Genomic DNA, 17,141 nt, shown 5'->3' on the forward strand with positions numbered 1-17,141 from the left:
AGGAGGTCGAAAGAGCAATCGGCGATCGTCTCCTTGACGATGGACGTAGCCAAGCAATCCGGCTCGCGTGCGACGAGGTGCGGGAGAGTTTCGTCACATTGGCTGAAGAAATCCTGCCCAAGTACGTCGAATTGACTTTGCACATGTACATATGGATCACGTACTTTTACTGTGTCGGATATGGAGGAGCAAACGTGCCCCATCTGCTTGAGCAAGTGCGGCCGCGACAATGCTGTTGTGATGTTGCCGTGTAAGCATATGTTTCACGGCGATTGCATCCAGCGCTGGCTGCTAACGACGATAAATTGCCCGGTTTGCCGCTACGAGAATCACTCTCTATATTTATGTTACGTTACCAAAAAAATTTTGTGTTACCTAGAATTGGAGATGGTCAACGTATAACTAATATTAAGTATATAACTAGAGAACAAATCTCAGTCATTAGATCAAAATGATCTAGTTCATTATATGAGCGATTTAGTTCATTATAAAAGTGATTTAGTTCACTATAGGAAGGAGTGAACCAAAATACCTGAAGTATTTACTTCGTGAATGATTTAGTTCATTGTAAAGACGTTTTGGTTCAGTCCTTCCTATAGTTAGCTAAATCATTCTTATAGTGAACTAAATTCGTGTTCTCTAATTATGTATTTAAGTAGTGGTTTCCCTAGATCACTACTCATATTTTGTTACCTACAATTTTGTTCTCTGTATATATTTTGTTACCGGAGGAGTATATGTCGGTTTTTGAATGACGAGGGATATTTTTCTACAACTGTTTATGTCAAGATAATTCGGTTGAAATTAAATTATTACTACTAGTAGTATTATTTTTTAAGTTTCTATTACTAGTGCTATTACATTTGGTATTACATTTTTTATGTTATTACTACATCAATTGTGGAGACGTAAGCAAGACATTGCTTTTATAAAGAAAGTATATGTAGTATTTACAAGTTTAATGTGAAGATAAATAGATAGAATTTCTTACCTAGAACTAGATAGAATTTCTAGGACTCAAGAAGTATGTATCATATAAATAGCCATTAGGCTTTTTTTTATTATACTCCATGGCATGAATATGTAATGTTATTTTGTTTTACAAATGCCCACTATAATAGTAACTGATTGTTTTGTGTGGTGTATATCTTTATTGAATTTACTATAATAAATGTCCAAGGGAGTATCATCAAAAAAATATAAAGCTATTATGAGAAACGTAAATGAAGGATAACAAATTAGATAGTACTATTTAAAATAAAAATGACAGGTGCAATTGGAAAAAATTGGCTAAATAGTTGAATGAAATTTTCTCTCAACATGATACATTGCCGATCACGTTTACTAGTGCAAATGGGGATATTTGGCTTCTATTGAAATGAGATTTCTCTCTCAGACAGAAAGATATTTGATGGATTATTTGGTGGATATATAAAAGAAAAGCATTAAAAATTGTTTTAAAATTAAAAAAAATCCAAAAACGAATCATGTATCTTAATTGCAAATAATGAAATTTATGTACTCTCTCCGTTCCATTGAAGATGACCCATTTTCTTTTTAGGTTTGTCTCAACCAAGATAACTCATTACTAAATAAAATTGCACAAAATCTCGTGCCGCCCAACTAAGAGGTCATTTTTATTAGGGCGGAAGGAGTACTAAATATAATGTTAATGAATAAGGAAATAAATAAAGATAGTATAATCTAGACATAATCTCTAATCTCCATATGTTGAAGATGGAATGGTTGCACGATGGGGGCGAGGGTCGAGGAGTGCGGATTTTGTCGATTTCGGTGAAGTTGGTGTGGATGAACCCTTGGCAGAGGTTAGTGTGGGCGAGTCCTCGACAGTTCGGCTGGGAAAATGAATATTCATATTAAGATGACTAAGGGCACCCACAATGGGGCGCCCGATGGCGGCCATCGTCCTCGGGCGCGGACGATGCCTCCATTGTGGGTGCCCGCCATCGTCCGCGCCCTACGCCCACGCCCGATGCATCGTCCGCGGAAGAAGCGCGGACGATGGCCTATCGTCCGCGCCATCGGGCGCTAGGCGGACGATGGGCGCAGGCGATGGCACGTGTTTTTTATTTTTTTTTTCCGAATTTTGTCTATTTAAACCTCGTTTCTCGTTCACTTATTCATACGAACATCTCGCCTCTCTCATTTCGCTCATCTCTCACATTTCTACCTCTCTCGCATACCAAAATGAACCACGACGACAACACCACTAGTTCAAGTTCCTCGGAGTCAGGTAGTTCGACCTCGGAAGCCTTAGATGAGCTGTTGAAGAAGCCATGGCGGAATGCTTAGTCGAAATGCAGCGCGAGGAGGCGGCGGCGGCGGAGCAGATCTACATGCCTATTCTTCTCACTATCCAAAAACCATATGTTCGCCAAAGCCCACATGGGTAACAATTGCTTACATTGACATATTTTAGTTAGCGAAAGATGTGGAATAGAAAAAAGTTATACTTCCTCCTTCCATGAAAAATAGTCTCATTTTGTTATTTTTTAATGTACATAAAAAATACTCCATCCGTCCCATAATAAGAGTCATACTTTGTCATTTTGTTCTGTCCCACAGTAAGAGTCACAATTCATTTTTACCATAAAGGGTAAGTAGGTCTCACATTCCACTAACTCACTTCACTCACATTTTATTATAAAACCAATATAAAAAGAGTGAACTACAAAAATGGTCCATGGACTATGAGTTTATCTCGCCCATAGTGGACTTTAAAAATATCGTCAGATATCCCTGGACCAAGGGTTTATCTCGAAATTGGTCATTTTGGCATTTTTTATACGAAAATACCTTTTTGAGGGTTTGGGCAATTTGGTCTTTTTACACTTTTAACATATTAAATCTGATATTATTTCAGTGATGTATTAAATCTGATATTATTTCAAAATTATCTTTCTTCTTTCCTTTTGTCATCCTTCACTTTGTTTCTTTATTTCAATATTAAATTTAATTTTATAAATAAATTTTAAATTTAGATTTTTAAATATCAAGAAATTATTATCAATTAAAATTATTAATTCATGGACGCTATAAATATTATTAAAACTATTAATTTTTGTTATTTAATATAATATTCAGTTGAATCGAAGAACTACATAAAAATAATATTATTCATAATGGAAAAATAAGAGTTACTCTACTTAGCCTTCGTTCGGTTGTTATAATTGCTTGTGATTATATATTATGAAGTTGACTAAAAATTTGATACTACTAAAATTTTTATATAGGAGTATTTTGTTTAAATTTTCTAGTTAATTTTGATTGTTTTTCAAATAAATAAACGAAAATTATAGTAGTCTTACATTAGATGCATATTTATTTCAAAATAATCGTGTTATATGATCTATTTATGATTAAAACTATTAAAAATTTATTAAAACTAAGTTGGTGTCGGCGTACCTTATTAATTAAATATTAGACACTATCAAATATTGATTAAAACTATTAATTTTTTTATTTAATAATTTTACTAATTAATAAAAATTATTGATATTTAAACATCTAAATTTAAAATTTAATTTTATAAAATTAAATCTAATATTGAAATAAAGAAACAAAGTGAATGATGACAAAACGGAAGAAGAATAATTTTGAAATAATATCAGATTTAGTACACCACTGAAATAATATCAGATTTAAAATATTAAAAGTGTAAAAAGACCAAATTGCCCAAACCCTCAAAAGAGTATTTTCGTATCAAAAAATGGTAAAAGAACCAATTTCGAGATAAACCCTTAGTCTAGGGTTGTCTGGCGATATTTTTAAAGTCCATGGACTATGAGCGAGATAAACTCATAGTCCAGGGACCATTTTTGTAGTTCACACATATAAAAAAGTAAATATTCCCCTAATTTTTCCTAATCACTATTTTTTACATTTCTTAAAACTCGTACCTATAATAAGAGTGACTCCTATTATGGGACGGAGAGAGTAGTCTCATTTCTAATTGGCAAGTACATATCTAACAAGTTTATATTCCCCTATGCCGTATGTGTTGTCTTAAACAACTTGATCCCTTTCAATTATAGGAAAAATTAAAAGATTTTAATGACAGAAATATACATATTACTACTACTACTAAGTATACAAATTTAAAAAATAAAATGAAATAGTATGGCATAAATGTAATATCCAAACCGCTACGCTGGTCACGGAACCCACGCCTCATGCTTCTGGCACGTGATTAATCTAGAAACCCAGAGCCCTTGATTTTTCATAATACTCCACGTGCCCTTTTTCTCACAGTAATAATTAGCAGTATAATAATAAAAATAATAATAATATCATCAGTAACGTATTAACACCGTTCCTTCTTTCTAAATCTTCCCGTTCTCCACTTTTCATCATCGCGTCATTCACTTCGAGCTTCCAACTTCTCTGTAGATTTCATTTCGTCCACATTCTTTATTACTGAAGTGCTTTTTGCTTCAGGTAATTTTGATTGCCGAATTGTTGTTGCTAGTTCACTGGTTGCAATGTTGACACTTTTTTTCTTGTGGTACTGTAAAATTTGCGAATTTGTTGTATTTTGCGCTTTGATTTAATCCTTCTGTGGAGCAGATACTTTGATTACTCGCCAATTTTCTTTTTTCTAAATGATTGAGCTAAATGCTTACTTTGTATAGTTGATTCAAGTCCATTCCATGAGATTCTAACTGTGAGTGTGATCTCTGTAGAGTTAAAAACTTTTGTATCGCACTAACATTATTCAAATTTAGTTACTATATGCTGCTAGTTCGTTTCTGAAATGTTCGCATACTGTTCTCTATGTATATGTTAGCTCTGTTTGTATACGTGCTGTTTTGTATTTGGCGATAGCGACCACCTTCCGACGCATGATCCTCCAATTGTGATTTTGTATCCTTTTTCCTTTTTACCGAATATAGACCAATAGTTTATGTGTGTGAATGTGATTTTTTTTATACTCGTATATCCCAACCATGGTGTTATATGTTAATGATTTGGGTTATAGTTCTTTTTTTTGCCAGCATAAATATTGAGGCCGAAATTGTGAGTTTTGAAGTTGATTGTACAATTGAGGAAACATGAGCAATGCCATTGGGAATTACTTGCTGCATCAAAGTTTTTTTTCTCCGACAGTTTTAGAGCATCAGAGTCGAAGCAATACTTCAACCTCTGTTTGGGGAAATACCTTTCTCCAGCCTCAAGCAAATTCACTTACACACCGAGCTCCTACATCTACTGAGTTCTGGGGTAGAAGACTTACCCTGCAGAAAAATAAATTACAGATGGGAAAGATGCATACTATTTTAAGATGCACAAAGGCTGTATTGGCTGCAGATCCATCTTCTATGGTAACATTGTAAAACTCTTGATGAAATTTAACATAATACTCCTATTAGTTTCTTTGTGTATGTTTCACTGTTTCTTCTAGTGGGATGCATATCTCCAGAGGTAGTAGCTTAAGATAATTTCTGATCAATAATTCTATTTTATCTGATCAAGTTGTATGAATCAATATCTGGTTGGAACCCTTCCACTCGATTAATGATGCACCAATCAATTTGATTCACTTGGTAATAGCCATTTCTATTTTCAGGCTTCAGCATCTTTTGTTTATATGGTCATAAGAATTGGAAACAACACCCTCATCTGTACTCAAAGGCTTGCATGATTACATTTTCTTCAGTTTTTTTGTGGCTATACCATGACTAGTTTCCTTAGGGAATTTCCTTACTATTCCCTTCAATGTAGTATCTCAGTTAATTGTCTTCACTGTTTTTGTTCTCTAGCAACAGAAGGAAAAGTTCAGACTTGACGAGAAGGTTGAATTACAGGTATGTGTATACTGATCTTTGATTTGGGATGAAAATTACATCTCTATCCACTGTGCATGTAGGATGATACTTGGATGAAATGTGCTAGCCAATCTATTGATATTGGATGTAAATAAACAGATTGATGTTGGGCTTCCGACATCTGGTTCTGCTTCAGTAGTAAATATTCAAGTCTCAAGCAACAGTGATGGCCTGCTTCTACACTGGGGAGCGATAAAAAAAACAACAAGAGTAAGTGCAGTTGAAGTATAAAGGTATCTATTTTACAATCCTATATTGAGTTTTAATATTACTTCTCTTGGTTGGTTAGTAAATGGAGTCTTCCACAATGTCGTCCAGTTGGAACTATGGTGTACAAGAACAAAGCACTTAGGAGTCCTTTTGTGAAAGTAAGCTTCAGAACGACACTTGAACTAAATGTGTCTCCTGAATTGTTATAATTGGCGGAAGTGCATCATTTTCGGTGGATAACATAATGTGTCTATTCTTAGTCAGGTGCTAATGCTGCACTGAGCATAGAAATTGATGATCCTGCAATAGAAGCTCTAGAGTTTCTGATATATGATGAAGCCCAGAATAAATGGTAGAGTGATGCTCACTTATAAAAATTTAGAGCATATGCATTGAACCATGTCCTTAGCTTTGTCTTTCTTATGCTCTCAGGTATAAGTACAATGGGGGAAATTTTCATGTTAATTTGCCAAAGACAGAATTAACAACTCCAAAAATTTCGGTTCCAGAGGATCTTGTTCAAATCCAAGCTTATTTGAGGGGGGAGAGGAAAGGGAAGCAGATGTATACCCCAGGACAAGAGAAGGTTTGTGACTGTTCCTTGCTTTAGCTTCAGCTTAAGAACACAGTAACTACCATGTAAGATGGCCCATTTCACCTTTGGTTTACAACAGTTCTATTTCTATATGCTTCTTTTTCTTGTTTCAAACAACAATGCTTGGTTCTTTCCTTGAAATACTTTTTCTGTATTCTCAGCAATGAGGAAGAAAATTTGATGTTGTATGTTGTTAAAATGCCTTAAAACTTATCCCATGTCGACTTTAATATGGTATCAGAGTGGACTCAAGTCGATGATACAGTTCTCTTTATCTCTTATCTACCTCACGAGTGGCCAGCCCATATCGATGATGGTTCTCTTATATCTTGTCTTGCTTACCCACATGATGGAAGTCCGATGTGTCATTCAGGGCCACACGTGCAGAGGCATGTTAAAATGTCTTAAATCTTGCCTAATTCTCCAAGTAGATTCTTGACTCTGATCATCTCAGTAGATTCTTGACTCCGATCATCTCAGTAGCAGTATGGGCCATAGCTCTATTCTCGGCCTCGGCACACGATCTCGCAACAGTGTGTTGTTTCTTTGGCTGTGTTTGGAGCTATTTCAGGGGCTGTTGCAGGTCGATGACGTCGTGTATAGACCTGTAAAGGAGGAGAAGACATAGGAGATACAATGAGACTTGTATAGATTATCCAAAAACAACTATCCCTGTGAACTTGATTACAAACTGTAGAACAGTAAAATATAGATTAGATGAGACTTATATAGATTTGATGGGATCTTCACTAAGTAGATGTGGGACATTATATAAGACATTTTTATGTCTCTTTGTAATCTGCTAGTTTGACGTTTCTTTTGGTTTAATTGAAGTTTTTGATCCTTCGTCATATGCATTGAGGTCTTCAGATAACCATTGGTCAACGTATCTGTTTGATTTTGTTCTTATCTTATGCTTTATAAATAGGAGGAGTATGAGGCAGCTCGAATGGAGCTGTTGGAAGAAGTAGCTAGGGGTACTTCTACACAGGACCTTAGAGCAAAATTAATAAGTAAAAGTGGTGCAAGTGAAAGTAAAGATCATTTTGTTTCTGAATCAAAAAGCAATATACCTGATACGGAAAAAGATACTCAAAGGAGAAAGATACAAGCCAAGGGTAGGGAAACTAATTTTTCTACTGATAGAGTTCAGCGCAGGAAAAGGGACATAATGTCGCTTCTCACTAAGTTTAAACCAGAGTCCATCAACGATAATATCTCCCATGCACCAGAAGTTTTATCTCCTATTAAACAGTTCTCTATGGATAAGGAAGCTCATATTGACGGCCCTATAATGAACAAGAAAATTTATAAGCTTGGTGACAAGGAACTCCTGGTATGTGTCTGTACCATCCTATCTAATTTAACTTACGAGATTTTGAACATTGAACAAATATTCTATGATATTCTTTTTTTCTGAAGGTACTTGTAGCAAAGTCATCTGGCCAGACAAAAGTCTATCTGGCTACAGATCTTCCCGATCCTGTTATTCTCCACTGGGCTTTGTCCAAAAATGCTGGAGAATGGAGAGTACGTTAAGAAACCTATTAATAATTATGAACCATTGCAACGTAGTATGTTTGTGGAGAAATTTTGTCATTCTTTTTGGTTTGTAATATATATTTTTTTCGTTGATATTGACTAATTATATTCCAGGCGCCTCCCTCAACTATGATGCCTCCTGACTCAGTTTCTATAGACAAGGCTGCAGAAACAAACTTCACAACCACTTCTGTCAATAATCAGCCATACAAGGTTTGTGTATGTACATTTGTATGTTTTTTATGCCTTGACGCCATAAGACTAGATATCAACTCATTGAGCTTAAGAGAATAACATCTTCCTAGGCTACTCTTTCAGATTCATTCATTGGAAATAGCAGTTGAAGATGAAAACTTTGTGGGGATGCCATTTGTTCTTTTGTCTGGTGGAAACTGGATAAAGAACAGCAGCACAGACTTTTATGTTGAGTTCAAAACTAGCCCAGCAAAGGTTCAAAAGGTATGAATAAAATCATTGTTGTCCTTTTTTTTATTATCATTGGATATCTGTTTCCATATTACATGTACTATGCTGAATGATTATTTTGTGGATAAGGATGCAGGAGACGGGAAGGGAACATCAAAGGTTTTGTTAGAGAAAATAGCCGACTTGGAAAGTGAAGCCCAGAAGTCATTTGTGCATAGGTGAAAGTCTGAATAGAGCACCTTTCACACTCCAAACACATGATAACATTTCTTACGAGCAATTTCATTCTCCATTTCCCTTATATCTGAGCTTCTGCTGATATTTGAATAACTTTTTGGCTTTGCGGGCATGATAGAATATGTGCTGTGTAACATGTATATCCTAAAGGTTCTAAATCTCCTGCTTCGAGTTTAGTATAATTCATTTATTATGAGAACTTTAAACCATGTAACCGATTCTTGGATTTCCAGATCTTGGACTTTGAATAGTCAACCGGAGCTGAGATGCATACTGACTTGAGTTAAAAACTCTTTCAAAGTGACTTCTCTAATTTTTGTGCCTATACTTAAACTGGCCTAAAACCGCTCATATTCAATGTCAAGTTGCTACTTTTATTAAAAACTGTTAATATAGTATATGAATTCTATCCCACATCGGTTATGTAATATAGCCTAGCTTAGTTTCTTGTACTATATATATGTGGCCTATGTTTACTAATGATATATACACTACTAATTTCTCCCTTATGTCTCTATCTACATGGTATCAAGTGCAACCGCTCCTTCCGCTGCTCCCGCTCTGCTCCGGCTCCGCTGCTCTGCAACTGTTATCTGCCTTCAACCTTATCTGTCTGCTGTTCTACTCCTACTCCGTTGCTCTGTGCTATCATCTGCCTACTCTGTTGCCCGCTACTTCTTTTTTGGCTTGCGCTCTTGCCTGCTGCTCTGCATCGGATTTACTCTTGTACTTCCACTTCCACTTGGTGTACCTTATTGCATACTTATATATTAGGATATAATTAACTGTATTGTGTTAACACCTGATGTTTCCTACAGATTTAATATTGCAGCAGACTTGATCGACGAAGCAACAAGTGCCGGTGAAGTAGGTCTTGCTGGCATTCTTGTGTGGATGAGATTTATGGCAACAAGACAACTCATCTGGAACAAAAATTACAATGTAAAACCAAGGTAGGAATCCTAAACAGCGGCTGCAAGTGTTCAGTGGGTGGCTTTCTGTTCCTGGAAGTTTGGGTCCCCTCCTTTCTGTTGTCCATGGGCATGGTATCCTATGAATAGCCCAAGCTCATAGTTTCTGAAAAAAGTTGGTTCAGGAACAAATACTTTTGAGGAAGTTGAAAGAAAAGGACTCTGCTATGGATGGCTGAGAATCATGTTCTCCATGTATTTGTTTCCTTCTACCTCTTTTAAATTTCAGTTTAAACTGAAATTTATATTCTTGTGTTTGTGCAGAGAGATAAGCAAAGCTCAAGATAGGCTTACAGATTTGCTGCAGAATGTCTACAAAAGTTTTCCTCAGTATCGTGAAGTTATACGCATGATTATGTCAACTGTCGGACGTGGAGGTGAAGGGGATGTTGGGCAACGAATTAGGGATGAAATATTAGTCATTCAGGTTGTTTTATTAAGCATGCCCTCTTCCCCTTTATTTCTTTTAGTGGGTATTTGGATTTGATAATGCTATAAGTTAATGTTCAACTGCAGAGAAACAATGACTGCAAAGGTGGACTGATGGAAGAATGGCATCAAAAGCTTCATAATAACACTAGTCCTGATGATGTTGTGATCTGTCAGGTATTCAGGATATATGTAAACAATCATATGGCTAATCTTAATAATACACACTCACTTGCATGTGGAGAAGTTTCAACTATTAAATTTAATTGCATACTACCTATCACAGGCACTGATGGACTATATCAAGAGTGACTTTGACATTAGTGTTTACTGGAAAACCTTGAACAATAATGGAATAAAAAAAGAGCGTCTCCTTAGTTACGACCGTGCTATACATTCTGAACCTAATTTTAGGCCGGATCAAAAGGATGGACTGCTGCGTGATCTTGGACATTACATGCGAACATTAAAGGTTAGAGATTTTGGTCACATCTATATGGCCTATTTAACATTGGCATTCACAGCTGATTCTAACAACTACTTTTTTGTGTGTGTCTGCGTTATTCAAGGTGAATACATGCAGAGAACACTCAACTGCTTGCCAATTATAATCCTTTTCATTTCACATAAAATGACTTCCACATTTTAAGACCCCCTGTTTTTCCACTAAATCTTGGCCAGCTTGATTTATTGCTGAGCAGTCAGTATTCCCCACTACTCCTTAATTTCCAAAATTCTTTACTCTACTTTGGTGCAGGCTGTTCATTCAGGTGCAGATCTTGAGTCTGCCATCGCTAATTGCTTGGGATACAAAGATGAGGTAATTCCATCATGGTAATTCATTATCAGATAATCTCATCCCTCCTGCAACGTGTCTAAGATGTAACTGCTTCACATCAGGGACAAGGTTTCATGGTTGGAGTACAGATAAATCCTGTCCAAGGCTTGCCAGGAGGATTTCCGGTACAGCCAATTCTTCAATATGTAATGATCCCCAGCAAAGTGAAATTTTGAAACATTTTGCTAAATTTTTCTGACTATGAGAACAGGAACTACTCCGATTTGTTGTGAACCACATTGAAGACAGAAATGTTGAAGCCCTGCTAGAGGTATATCAAAATTTTGTAATTGTTCCTGTTTTAATCTTGGAAAATCCTTAGTGTGTCAACCTTTTAATGCATTCTTGGTGGATATTATTTGCACTCAGGGATTGCTTGAGGCTCGCAAGGAGCTTAGACCATTGCTTTCCCAGTATTTTATTCCTGGATATTGCCCTAGACTCTGCGGTTAGAACAGCTGTAGAACGTGGTTATCAAGAGTTGAATAATGCTAGCCCAGAGGTGTCATATGAACCTTGTTATTATACTCCGCTTCATAATCCATTTTCATGTAAGTTCCCCCTTCTTTATTATAATTTGACTGGAGTTGCAACACATAATGCAAATTCTGCAGAAAATCATGTACTTTATCTCTCTTGTTGCTGAGAACCTCACACTTTCCGTGGGTGATCATGAAGATCTCCTTTATTGCTTAAAGGTGAGGACCGATGAAACAGATCTAATGATTCTTCACGAGCCTCGTATTTTTAGTCCTTATAAACACATCTACATGCATTTGGAACTATGTTGCTAATAGACGTCTATTTGCTCTTGGAATATTCGGATGCCTCATACTTTTTGTCCTTGTAATACACGTCTGCAATGTATGATCTTTCTTCGCTAATGCATTTTCTAGTTAATGGGAGAATGTTTTTGTTGAGCCGATTTTAATTTTCTTCTTATACTAAGGCGTGGAACTTAGCCCAGAGCATGTTCAAGAGCAGCGATGAGCACTGGGCATTGTTTTCCAAATCAGTCCTTGACAGAACTCGGCTTTCACTTGCAAACAAGGCTGAGGCGTATCATCAATTACTGCAACCATCAGCAGAGTATCTTGGCACACTGCTTGCGGTGGATCTGGGGGCCGTATGTATACATGAGAACTTGTGTACTCCTTTTGATATCTTTCCCCATTACAACTCTAAGTAACATTTGAAATATTTCATGCAGGTCGATATATTTACTGAAGAAATAATTCGAGCAGGATCAGCAGCTTCACTGTCCTCCCTTCTCAACCGACTTGATCCCATTCTTCGAAACAGTGCTAATCTAGGAAGGTCATAAATTTTACTAGCTCACAAAAATACAAATCTTATAAGTTGCACTAATCCACCCTAAACACCAGGGTGCCATGACCCTGTTTACACAGTCAGATGAGGAATGTCATTTCTGAGATTACACGAAAATGTAAAAATGTAGTTGTTGAGATAGCATTAATAGCTTTCTAATGCATGCCCCCCTATTCTGTTACAGTTGGCAGATCATCAGTCCAGTTGAAGCTGTTGGATATGTTGTTGTAGTTGATCAATTGCTTTCTGTTCAGAATAAGTCTAACTCAAGACCAACAATATTGGTTGCAAAATCTGTAAAAGGGGAGGAAGAAATTCCTGATGGTGCTGTAGCAGTACTGACTCCGGACATGCCTGATGTTCTGTCGCATGTTTCTGTTCGAGCCAGGAACAGTAAGGTTGTATTTCTGTTACCTATCAGTTGTTCAGTGCGGTTTCTAGCTCATAATATCCCTCTGTAGTTCCAGTAAGAGTTCTCTTCCTTTTGTAGGTTTGTTTTGCCACTTGCTTTGATCTCAATATATTGGCTGACATTAGGAAACAAGAAGGAAAGTTGTTGTGTTTAAAACCAACATCTGCCGATGTGGTATACAGGTAAGCCAAGATATACCAAGTTTACTTTTCATGTTTATGAACACTGAAGAGATCAGCGACATTTGAGTTCTTTTTTGCTTCTTTTGTTCTTCATATTTACAAATAATCCTAAACGGAAAACCTGCACTTTATGATTTATGAAGGCCAAAATTGATGCCTTCTTAATTGCATATTTACTGCAGTGAGATGAAAGATAATGAGCTAGTAACTTCAGCTGACTCAAATGAAGCTTCATCTGCTTCATCTTTGTCTTTGGAGAGAAAGCAGTTCTCTGGAAGATATGCGATAGCATCTGAAGAATTTACAGATGAACTGGTCATCCTCTTACATTCCCTTTATACTTCAAATATCTCCTCTTTTGCTATCTAATTTCATGTTCTTTATCCATTTAAAGTTTCAGGAGATCAATCTTCCTGTTGAGGATTCAGCTGTAAGCTAAGCTTATACAAAATGTATGATTTTTATTTGTCCAGGTTGGGGCCAAATCACGCAATATTGCACATCTAAAAGGGAAAGTTCCTTCTTGGGTTAACATTCCAACTTCTGTTGCTTTGCCATTTGGTACTTTTGAAGCAGTCCTTTCAGATAAGTCAAATCAGGTTATACTATTTGGTAGATGGACCTTCTCATGCATCTCCATGTTGTACACATTGCCTATCATCCCAATCCAATACTTCTAAATTCATTTATATGCATGATTGTGGGGGGTTGTGCAATCGATCGCGTTTTTTACAGTTGATTGATCTTCTCCTGGGAACAATTTTCCTCTAATAATATGCAGTGTCCTCACTGAACCTTAATGTGGTAAGGATTTTTTTTTCTCAAGAGAAAATTCTATATTCCCCTTATAGGGTCTTTTCACAATCATTATAAAAATGTGATATTTATTAGCTGAAAGAAATGACGTGTGCTTTGGATGGTAAAACCTTCAGCTGCATTTGCTCTGATAGCTTTGTGAATTAAATCCTGTGAAACATTAAAGGAATTAGAATATTTTCGGGTATGTGGTTGATTTTCTCCAAGACGATAATATCCCTTTTTGGTTCAGGACATTGGGTGGTATGCATCTGTGGTAGCAAATTTTCTTATGAAAATGAAACCCCTGAAATCATCATTTCCCTCTATCGAATAATGTGAACATAAATGCTTAGTAAGTCTGTTAATCTTCTATTTTTTATCTGGAACTCTGCAGGCTGTGGCAGAGAAATTGCTAGTTCTGAAGAGAAAGTTATATGAAGGAGACTTTAGTTTGCTTGGTGAGATTCGAAACATAGTTTTGGATCTTGCAGCACCACCACAGTTGGTAAGTCCCCTTTTAGTGGCACCACTTTTTTGGTGACTGGGAATTTGCTCATTTTTTAATTGAGCAAATATGAACTTTCTTTCTAATACTTTCCAGATATAATTGACCTTTATGTCAATAGTCAAACCTCAATAGTAGTTTTGTAACTATACATGGGACTAAGATGAAAATTATACCCCGAAATTCAGAGTGTTTACATTTCAGATATTCCATATTTTACTTGAGAAACCTTGTCTCAGATTAAAGAGCTCAAGGAGAAGATGCAAAGTTCTGGCATGCCGTGGCCTGGTGACGAAGGTGCAGAGAGATGGGAGCAAGCGTGGATGGCCATAAAGAAGGTAAGCATAACATAACGCATCTATTCTTGCATGTTTTATGGAAACACTGCTGTCTTTCGAAGTTTAATAACCATTAATGCAAGGATAATGGATCTTTATATAGCAAATATTTAATTTTCTGCTTCCAGGTATGGGCCTCAAAGTGGAATGAGAGGGCATACTTCAGTACAAGAAAAGTGAAGCTTGATCATGACTGTCTTTGCATGGCTGTCCTAGTTCAAGAATAGTAAATGCTGACTATGCATTTGTTATCCACACCACTAACCCATCTTCTGGGGATTCATCAGAAATATATGCTGAGGTAATATATGCTATACTTGGCCCCCCGCCAAAAACTATGGGCTCACTAAGGAGTGACAAGTCTAGACCTCCCTATCTATGTCCATAACCCCAGGTGGCATTTGAGCCCAAGAGCTGGACAGGAAACTGGTAAAGTGTCACCTATACCTAAAATCAGAATCCAAGAAAATATATTGGTTGATTAGTACTATAACTAAAGAAGATGTAAGAAGAGTTTCCGCATAAAAAGCTTTATTGTTGAAGATCTCGTGTAGTTGTGAGGCATTTAACTATCTAATAAGGAATATTTGCCTATGCGTTTCTCTTAACTAGGTTGTCAAGGGGCTTGGTGAGACACTTGTAGGAGCTTACCCAGGTCGTGCACTGAGCTTTATTTGCAAGAAAAATGACCTGAAATCTCCTCAGGTAAGTTATTAGACTGAGGCTTTAGCACATCTGGATGTGTCATACCATTTCAAAGTTAAAATATTTTAAACCTGTCAGCAGTTTACTGGCCAAATTATTTTTTCCCTTTTGTTGAGCTTTCTAGCAAAATATTACTTCCGCAAAGATAAAAGAATTCTAGTGCACAGTTTATCATCATGAAAATTGCACAGAGGTTATTTAGTACAAAGATTAACTATTGACTGCTGATAAGTTTGTCCTTTCAGATTTAGGTTACCCCAGCAAACCTATTGGCCTTTTTATTAGGCGGTCTATAATTTTCCGGTCAGATTCAAATGGTGAAGATCTAGAAGGTTATGCCGGTGCTGGGCTTTATGATAGGTAAAAGTGTTAATACTGTAAGCTTTATTTTTCCAGGAGTGAAAGCGAGTAGTAGTATTCGGAAAGGTACGCTTTTACTGGCAGATAGGATCTTCGGAATATAACTAAGTCTTGATGGTGTTTGTTGCAGTGTCCCAATGGATGAAGAGGATAAAGTGGTGCTTGATTACTCATCTGATGCATTAATAGTTGATGGTGACTTCCGCCATTCAATTCTGTCTAACATAGGTGTTGCAGCAAATGCCATCGAGGGGCTATATGGATCCCCCCAAGATATCGAAGGTGTTGTCAAGGATGGTAAAATTTATGTAGTCCAAACAAGACCACAGATGTGATCAAATTCCTTGGACATGGTCTACTACGGCTAAACATAAGTCGCAACGAGTAGCATCTCCTATTAGGGTAGGTGTCTGAAAGAATGAGGTAGCATACACGGATGCCACGAGTAACTTATTATTGGGAGAGATGGTATAGAAATGGTATTTTCTGGGTCTCCAATAGTTGAATTATTTATCACTAATAAAATGTCGTAGAGTTGGATGGGCTAAAAATAAATGAATGCTTGACATGAAGTGCAACAAAGGCCACAATTTGAGGAAAGATGATTACTTATTTGAGTGGTTGAATATAACATTTTTCTCACTGTTTGTCATATTTTTCCTCTGATAAACGGATACTCAAGGCTTGAAGCCCAAAACAGAAGTCATCCTTCATCTTTTTTTAGATGGTAAAATTCATTTCACTTTACTAAAATATACCATCCGCAATTGCACCGATTAGGGAGTGTTTTGCAAAATAGATTTTGATATATATGAAGCTAGACTTTGTTTGCTTCGCATGTGTTTTTTTTGTATTTTAATAAATTGAATACCACCTTAACTAATAACTATAGCAAGGCTAAATTGGATACCACTAACTATAACAGAGAACCAATATAATTTTTTTTTCATTTATAGTACTACTATTTTTATGGTATTTTTGTATTAGTTGGAATCCAAAATCTTGCCACGATATTCCTACACGATGGAGAATCTTTATGCCACTTAATACCAACGGATTAGACGTTTTTCTTCATAGTCGACATACACAATGTGGATGTGACATTATATGGCAAACATGCAAAGGGAAGTTTCGCGAATATGGGGTTTGCATGCCTATGTTTGATTAACATGTTATGAACAACATCATCTTGTTGAAGATGATAATGGCTAATGGCCAAACAGCTATGATGGTGGTGGCTTGGATTAGTCATCATCGCACCAGCCAAAAGCAAGAATATTCAACACATAAGAAACATCTATTCTTCATTTTTTAAAGAATTAAGATACACTCTTCTTCAATCATGCTTACCCAAAATCTCCACTTTGGACGTTTACAAAAACATCCACTGCCCCTTGACCCTATAATAATTAGGTGTT

At 36.5% G+C, this 17,141-nt stretch overlaps 1 pseudogene; it reads left to right on the top strand.

The window, feature by feature from the left end:
• The first annotated feature begins 4,342 nt into the window (after positions 1 to 4,342).
• Positions 4,343 to 16,375, top strand: LOC121798218 (annotated as a pseudogene).
• The last annotated feature ends 766 nt before the right edge of the window (positions 16,376 to 17,141 follow it).

The sequence above is a fragment of the Salvia splendens genome, chromosome 4, assembly GCF_004379255.2.
Source record: "Salvia splendens isolate huo1 chromosome 4, SspV2, whole genome shotgun sequence".
NCBI classification, from domain to species: domain Eukaryota; kingdom Viridiplantae; phylum Streptophyta; class Magnoliopsida; order Lamiales; family Lamiaceae; genus Salvia; species Salvia splendens.